General features: G+C 34.0%; 1 protein-coding gene across 1 annotated transcript in view; it reads right to left on the reverse strand.

Annotated features, from left to right (window-relative positions):
* The window catches only part of SORBS2 (sorbin and SH3 domain containing 2), a 224,450-nt gene extending 215,762 nt beyond the window's left edge, over positions 1–8,688 (reverse strand). Inside the window, exon 1 of the mRNA XM_008574763.1 lies at positions 8,188–8,688. The gene's annotated coding sequence lies outside the window, so the exon portion shown is untranslated. The remainder of the gene's footprint in view (positions 1–8,187) is intronic.
* Positions 8,689–8,906: the final 218 nt, after the last annotated feature.

Here is an 8,906-nt window from a genome sequence, read left to right on the forward strand (position 1 = left end):
TTCAAAATGATTATGATGCAATATTATACCCCATAATAATATATAGATCATCAAATTATTTTGCCAAATAACTGTCAATATGAGGTACTGAAAGGACATTTGGGATTTGGGGTCAAAAGGAAGGTGATTGTTAGATTATTTATGCCTTTGATTGTCATTTGCTTTTATAAAATGAGGGTGATAGTAATTTCCCCCTTGTCAATAAATCTAAAAACCAATTTAAAATGCAGACAAAATACTTTGCACACTTCAGAAGGAGGGTTTTTTTTTGATTCAAGGAAAAAGTACTTCATATTAATTGCTATATAAATAATTTCTGTTAGCCTTATAAAATTAAATCTATGAGAGAAAGGAAGTCAGTGATATAATCAGATCTCAGACCACATGTCATATAAAGAGTTATGTTTCTAAGTAAAGTCAATGTCAAATAATTCAGGATACAGTATCAGTCATCTGAATTACTGACCCAAGAAAGCTCTTTCCTAAAACAGATATATTTTCAACAAATGGATAATGGTTTTTCTGATAAAGGAAGTAACTATGCCTTCCCACATTTTTGTTGTTTTTCTTGATTGCCAGATATAACTAACATGTAGTTAAGTTGCTCAGGAGATTAAATTCTGGGGAAAAAGTCTATAGTGGTTTAAATGAGCCAAGTTATTTTTGATTGTGTCATGACTTCCTCTGTTAAGGAAGTCTTGATGACTTGGAAAGGAATGCTCTGACATTTAGCTCAGAGTTTTACATAAAAAACATAACAACCAAAAATAAACAGAACACCTATAACAAAAGAAACATTTAAGGATGTATGGAACAAATGAATGTTTTCATGATGAAAAAGTTACATGGAATCACATCTAGTTTATGTTACTTTGACTAAGTCTCTTGTCTTTGGTGTAAATTTTACTTGTTGGTATTTAATACAATAACCTTCTTAGCCTAATTATCCACCCATTCTTCATTTACTCTCAGCCATGCACTTGGCAAGATGATGGGGGTAAAAACATAAAACATTATTTCTCCCTCATGGAGCTCACTTTCACATTAAAAGATTAGACACATATAGAAAAACTTCATTAAAATGATATAAAAATGATATATGTGCAAATTGGTAAAAGATTAAGAAGGAGCCAACAAAATGTGATTTGAGATCACAGGAAATATTTCTGATGAATTCCAACGTTCTTAGTTTTTGGTATTGGGTATTACAATCATAGGTTTTGCGATTTTTCCAGATCCTTCATGAAAAGTTAATATATATAAAGCTCTTAGGATAGTAGCTAGCACAGAGTAAACTCTGTATAATTTATTATTATCAATATCTTTTGGATTGAATAAACCGAATAATTTTTTGAATGCCCTTTCCTGTAGTTTATTGAATGCTAGTTATTCAGGTTTTTATTGTTTTCTTGAGTTTAGTCAGAAGCAGATATTTTGATTGACCATGTGAGGTCTTCCAGCTCTTATGGTTTCTTAACTTGGAAAGATCTCCTTGGTTTGATGCCTTTTCTACCTTAAACTCTCTATTTAACTACATTCTAAATCCTTAAAATAAAGATTTAAAATTTTGTAACTCTAGTTTTATTTATGCTTATTTAAAAAAGGAAATTTTTAACTCTTTAGTGTTAATTCTATTTCTTGATGAATGTAACTGTAATCAGAGGTTTTAAGAAAGTTAAGAGTAGAAACTGATTTGTTTTTCTTGTTGTCTGAATTATTTACTACATGACGTGTTATATTTGAACTTTATCTAAGCTTCTGGTAATATTCCTGTGTTATATAATTGTTAAAATATAGTGCTTCTCACCAGGAACGTTATATTTTATTTTTAAAAATAATAGCATTTTCTAAAATTATCATTTTTTTATGATTTAAAAAAAGTCAGAAAAAATTTCTAAATTGCCATTTTTTCTCTAAATTCAAACTGCACTTCCTAATTATGTGTTAACATTAGCACTGCTCGGAGGGAAGTATAATAGCATTTTCTAAAATTATCATTTTTTTATGATTTAAAAAAAGTCAGAAAAAATTTCTTAATTGCCATTTTTTCTCTAAATTCAAACTGCACTTCCTAATTATGTGTTAACATTAGCACTGCTCGGAGGGAAGATCTGGTTACTGTGAGCCGTTCATTCATTTAACCAGTACTGACTGAATATTTAATATGTTGACCACCTGCTGAGTGCCTACAACTCAAAGCAAGTTGAGTTTTCCCTGTAACTTTTGTTCTGCCCAAGCGAACTGTGCCTTTTTCTATTCCCTTGCCACTTGCCTTTCTCCTGACCTCCCTTTCCCTCAACTGGCTTAAGTTATTGCTCCAGGTGTATTAAACAATGCAAGTCTATTCACATGGTAGCATAACAACTAAGTGGTTATCAAATTTTCATCTCAACTACTAGTAGTGCTATGCTATGTCCATTTCCAAATCTAGATATTGAGAGGAACGTTCTTTTAAAAGTTGTTTATCCCCACTGGATAAAATACATAGTATTTACTATAGTGCAATAATATATCTGCCAGATTAAGTGTACTTGTTTCAAAAGGTGCTGAAATGGTTCCCCAGATGACACAGTGAGCACACAAACAGCTGAGTTTCTAGTTATCTAATCTCATTTCTCTTGTTAACTTTAGCATAGGAAACTTAGATGATTAAGTGTGAAGGCATCTTTATAATCTGCAAAGAGTCATCTCACTTTTAAGCAACCAAGTGTTGCTTTCATAAACTTATGTTTTTCAAAAGTGTAAAGTGTAGGCAAATTGTAGGAGTATTAAAATCTGGTATTAGGACGACCCAGCGAGGCAGAGGTAGCTGACTCCTGTCAATAGGTGGAGGATGATTTCACAGTCAAAAGCTCCAGCATGTTTCTATGAACAGGGCTGCTGTCTCTATGATGGTCACTTCTTTGAAGAATTAAATGGCCCCAAGAAGCTAGGTATCCTCAGCTAGAAGTAGGTACAGGGACTTGTATTTAGAGGAGGACAGAATCAACATTCACACTAATAAATTTTTCTCCAATGTGGCCCAAATCTTATTTGCACATGTTTTTTCTGTACATCTAAAAAACTTACTGCTCTTTATGTCATTCCCTGCTTGTACTCGTAAGAGGATTTACAAGTGTCATAGCTCTTGGTTAGAAGCCTATTTTTGCTACAGTTTGTTAAGTTCTCTATGGCTGCTCTTTACAACTGTATTAATTTGTAAAGGACACCCAATTAAATAGAATATCAGATTTGGAACCTGAGGGGTTTACGTCGCCCCTGACCTCAAAGTCAGCCATTCCAGAAAAAATTTACTAGAAAAAGGAATCTGAAAAGAAGAGTTATTTCTACATTGATTGGACTGACTCTCCTCTTCAAAGCAGAGGATATGATTCATTATAAGAAGGTATTTTTGATAGGGAATTAACACCAACCATCGAGAAAACATCGCAAAGGAAAGACAGACGAACCGAATGTCGAAGTGAATAAAAAAATTAAAAATCTTAAAAAATTTAAAAAGCAGGCAACAGTATAAATAAACAGAAAGAAACCAAAATATCACTGAAATTTTCAAATAATGTTTTTTATTCATTTTTTTTCTAAATTATAACATGGATATAAAAAGAAATTAGGAAGTATAATGAGACTATTCCTAGAGTTTTTTTTTTTTTTGAGGTGAGAAAATTTTCTTTGAAAGTAAGACCCTAAGTTAGATCGGGGAAAGTGAAAGCTTTCTGAACTTTTGCTCAAATAATGCTTTTCAAAGGTATGCAATTACTGCTGGACTTATGTATATCTGACCTGTAGAGAGAATAGGAAACCACTGCTTATTTCGTCAAAATTCTTAGTTGGTAAACTACTCCACTTCTGTTTCAAAGACTAGGGTATATTAAAGTGTGATATTGTTCTATATGGATATGTCCTGCTGTCAAACCCCAAGCTGAAAACCTTTCTTTGCTAGTTCCCTGTCATTTACTTAACTAATATCATCTTAATTGGGCTTAAGCTGGAATAAGAGTTCTTGCCAATATTTAGAACTCCGTAGTTACAGAAGTGTTTCATTACAGCTAAATGTGTATGTCTTTATTTCAGAAATGATGAAGATATTTTGAAAATCTCAATATAATTCTTGAGAGTGATAGTTTTGAATTTAATAGGCGTATCCATAATTAAGTTATTAGTTTAAGAAACTTTTAGAAAATTATTTAATTCAATCATACATGACAACTCTTCATTATAAGATGTAAGTGCAACTTATTTCATTTCAATAGAAATATGGTTGCACATAGTTTAGGACTTCAAAATATTACAACTTATTTAAAATATAAAATATTAAAAACGATACCTATATATCATGAAATTATGTTTCCTAAAATTTAATTACTATATACAATTTAAAATAATGATTAAACATGAATAGTTTTTAAGATAAATAGAACCAATTTCAACTTTAGCTATTACTTAATTATAACATGCTATACATTAACATCAGCTGGAAGAGAGCCAAAATAAACCTTGATAGGACAGCATGATAATTAAGAGTTGTCATTTATCTTTTTTCTTATTATAAAATTCGATGTTGGAATATAATGTGGAAATGTCTAGAAATATGAATTACATGAGTTTAAGTAATTTCCTAAATATACTCCTTTCTAATTCCAAACATCTGGACAGCTTAAACTTCCTAATACGTGCTACTTTATGCACCAAAAATTATACAATGTTAGTTAGGACTTCTTCTTTCACCATATATATTTTAGAAACAATGAATTATATATTTGTTACCTCTTAATAAAATTATTGATACATTCTTATTTTCTGATTATAGCATTGAAGCAATTTTCCCACAAAAAAGGCTATTAGAATTAGGCTTATTTAAAAAATAATAATCACGGCATCTAATATAGAAAAAAGTATGAGAAGTCTTTGTAACCAAAACTAACTATGTCTGTATCAATAGTGATACTAAGAGAATATTCTCTCCCTCACACAGAAACTTAAGCTGTAGGGAAACATAATGTAAATAGCGATTATCAGTAACCTTTCAGGTTTATTTTGGAAAATTAAAAGAAATTCTGCTACTGTAGACTTGATTGCAATCATTTGGTCTCTGTCCAGGTCATGACCTTTACTTTCTTCTGGCTTCAGTATAAAAAAAGATTCCTTACATTATAATCAGCTACTAATCATCCTCAATGCACCATTCATTCTAAATAGCCTGGTTATATAGCAAATTTCTAATTAGATATGTACTATACTTATTTTCCCCTGCAAACTTTGTAATAGTGGCAGATAGAAAAATACTATTATGTGTATACTAAAACTTTCAAGTTGTTTTGCATAAAGCTTAGGTGTAAAATTTTTCATCAGAAAATCCTGTCCTAGTATAGAACACTTATATCTTCTATGAAATTGTGATCCTCAAGCCATATTTTCATATCTGAGAAATTAAATCCTCAGTGTTGTTTTTTAAAATGTTTTGAGTTTCTCTGATAAAAGGCGGTATTAGAATTCTATTTCGAGGTCAACTCTATATTTACAGTAACTTATAAGAAAATAGTGAAGTCCGAGGTTACCAGTACGATACCTAAATGCCAAGTTCTAAACACCTGACAAAATACTGTAGAATCAGAGGTCAGTAAAACTCTGAAAGCCTCTGAGTAGAGATCAATGCTGTATGTGCAGTAAACAAAACTACAGCCATAAGATTCAGATGTACTCAAAGGAGGTAGCGAGGAACAGCCTGGAGAGACGTCCTAGCTGGCTTTTGAAAGATGCAGGAAAGACAGCTGCTGGTTTGGGGGCGATTTAAAGGAAAAAGTCTATAGAGAGGAGAATGCATTTTCAAAATGTGATGTACTGTGTTTTGGAAATTACAAAATATTTTATATTGCCAGCAGAAGAGTTGGAAAGTGGTAAAAAACAAGGGTCCAAAAATAGACAAAAGCTAAACTGGAAAGTCTTAAAAGATGGGAATTGTCTCTGAACCTGGTTTTCCAAATCGTTGAATTACTAACTATGTAGATATGCTGTGCATACCACCTTAAAAGTTATTCATGAGGGGAAAATGGCACAGGTATAAAGTTTGCATGTCACATTTCCTGCGGGCTAGGGCTCTGTCGCACGTGGTGCTGCCATAAAGGCAGCAGGGAACTGCAGGCAGCCGGGTGTGCCTTAGGTATCTCTACACCTTGTTCCTCTAAAAACTCCTCCAAGAAAAACTAACACAAAATCATTTTCTTGCTGTGGGTCTTTTCACTGTGTTAATTCTAAGAATTCCCTTAGCAGTGCAAAACTCTGAAGGGAATTAAATTGGAGAGAGAGTTTTTATATCTTTTATTTTGCTCTAGTAAAATCATTTACTTGGCCGATATTTTTATTCATGGAATTTGACTCAAAACAAAGTCTATGCATTTAGTTTTTCTTTCAAAGTGAAATACGATGCCAACAACTCTCCTTTTTAGCCCATGCAATGTCTCACATGCACACTGGTGCAAAACTCTGAAGGGAATTAAATTGGAGAGAGAGTTTTTATATCTTTTATTTTGCTCTAATAAAATCATTACTTGACCGATATTTTTATTCATGGAATTTGACTCAAAACAAAGTCTATGCATTTAGTTTTTCTTTCAAAGTGAAATACGATGCCAACAACTCGCCTTTTTAGCCCATGCAATGTCTCACATGCACACAGGCATATTCCTATTCGTTCTTATCATTATGTGTTTGGACATGATTCTCTACACTGAGATTGCTTAGTTTGTATCTTTATATCTTGAATATTGGTGACATTTAGAGCAAAAGTCTTGAAAAATATTCTTCTTATTCTCTAAAATTCTCTTATCTGAGGGCATGTTAACACTGCTATATCTGTGGAACAGGTAATTCATGCTCACACGTATTCATAAAAATTATATTATACTTAAATTATAAGAAGACTTTCCATGTCATCCATATTTGGGGGGAAAAAGTAGCAAATAAAAGTGTATTTCTTAAAAGGAGATCTTAGCTACTATTTGTTTTAAATTTCACAGTATTTTCTATCTTTAGCAGATATTTTATTCAAAGTTTTCAACCAAATGTTTTTCATTAAATATTTTCAATAGCATTATAATCTGATATTTCCGGTAGACCAACAATAAAATTGACTTAGGTAAAGCTGAAATGTTACTGAAAAAGAATTTAATCACTACTTGGTCATTTCCTTACTGGGGATTTTGATTTGACTGACCAATTTCAATTCACAGTAACAGCTTTGTTCCTAAGAGACTATAAATCAAAGAAATACTCACCGAGGGGTAATTTCTACTGCAATCAATGTCTGTGCTATTAGCACAGAGCAACTGACAGCAAACGTCCGCTGCAAACATTAGTGTACATCTGCATGTGCTACGTGGTGTTTTTTGGTTTCACTCTCTCTCTGAAACCTATCTGCTTGTGAGAAAAACTGAGCAATGAAAGAAGTTTTACCGCCACATACTATAGCTGTGTCTGAACTCAATGTGGGGACTTCACTTCCTTTCTTTCCTTGGATTCTGAGCCGGGGGAGCACAATGGGGGTGTTGTGCTCTGCGCTCGCATGGCATGCATGATACTCAGAAAGGAGGTGTGAGTGGCTTCCAGTACCTACTCTGTTTGCTTTACAACTACTCTGAACTAAATCAAACAGCACACCAAGACACTCAGTCCAGAATAAGCAAGTACGAAATCCACCAGCTCTTACGACCTACCTAAGGAGCAGAACTCCTTAATTTAAATGTAGACACACTGATGTTCAAAGTTAAATACATCATTTTCAAGGCTTAAAAGTAAATGGTTCACAATTTACGTGCTGCTGGTTTTACATGTAGTTCTCTTAATAAATGTCAAAGTGCAGGTCATAAAAGAATCTATTGTTTGTAACAGAGAAAGGTTGTTGGCTATGAAGACTGTCCAGAAGTATAAGCCATGATAGTCTGTCAAAACAGCAAATATTTATTTTAAGCTCCAAGGCATATCAGTAATTTTTTTTATCACACAATTTACAGAACCTAAATTACTGGACCAACTCTATGTCTCTAACACTATTTTGTGGAAGTGTGTGAGTGTTTGTACACGTGTGTTTCCCTGATAAATCCAGATCGCACGATCACTGTAAATCTTTCAGGTTAAATTTTGTCCCAAGTTATTTTTTATGCTCTGCTTTCAAAAAGGCCAAAAAAAGCTTACCTCTGTCAGTCAAGTGGGATGCCCAGGAACCCCCTTCTCCACCTCGGTCTCAGCGTGCAGGCAGATGCTCTGTGAGCCAACAATCTGTTAACAGGAAGCAGGTAAACCTGAGAGCGGCCGCCTGCGTTACAGTCCAGTGCCCATCCGAGCACACACCTGCTCTTTCAGACCTGCTGCTCATATGCAACAGCCACGCACAGGACTGGTGTTTGCAGAGGGCAACACCCTCCTTTGGATAACTGGTTTTCAGGGTAAGCAGCTAGGGAGCTGCTGAGATAATATTGCAGGGAAGGCTTGCCTTCCCAAGACAAAACACTTTTCTGCTGCTTGATAGCAGATATGCAGCATTATCACACCGCATTCCACTTTCTCCAATCAGCTAATTGGAACAGCAGTCAACAGCTTGTCCAAACAGCAGCTTGCAGGCATGCGTGGCTGTAATAATTGTATACTAACATGCCCATTGCTTCTTTCTTCTCTGGATAGATTTTTTTAAAAAAATGCTTCTTCCAGGGTAAAGCTCAGCAGAATATGCCACACTGTTTTCCATAAGTAAAATGGCTGGTCCTCTCAGCACTGCTGCAGACAGCTCATTGGGTTCCACTGGCTTTCCGTAGCCATAGCAACAACCAACAGACAGACTTAGACAGCAAGCATGGCTGATCATGTGCAGCGCACCGACACAGCTTGCTAATTTCTTTTTATCAAACTCATCGTTT

This window comes from Galeopterus variegatus, unplaced genomic scaffold (assembly GCF_000696425.1).
Source record: "Galeopterus variegatus unplaced genomic scaffold, G_variegatus-3.0.2 Scaffold1097, whole genome shotgun sequence".
NCBI lineage: Eukaryota > Metazoa > Chordata > Mammalia > Dermoptera > Cynocephalidae > Galeopterus > Galeopterus variegatus.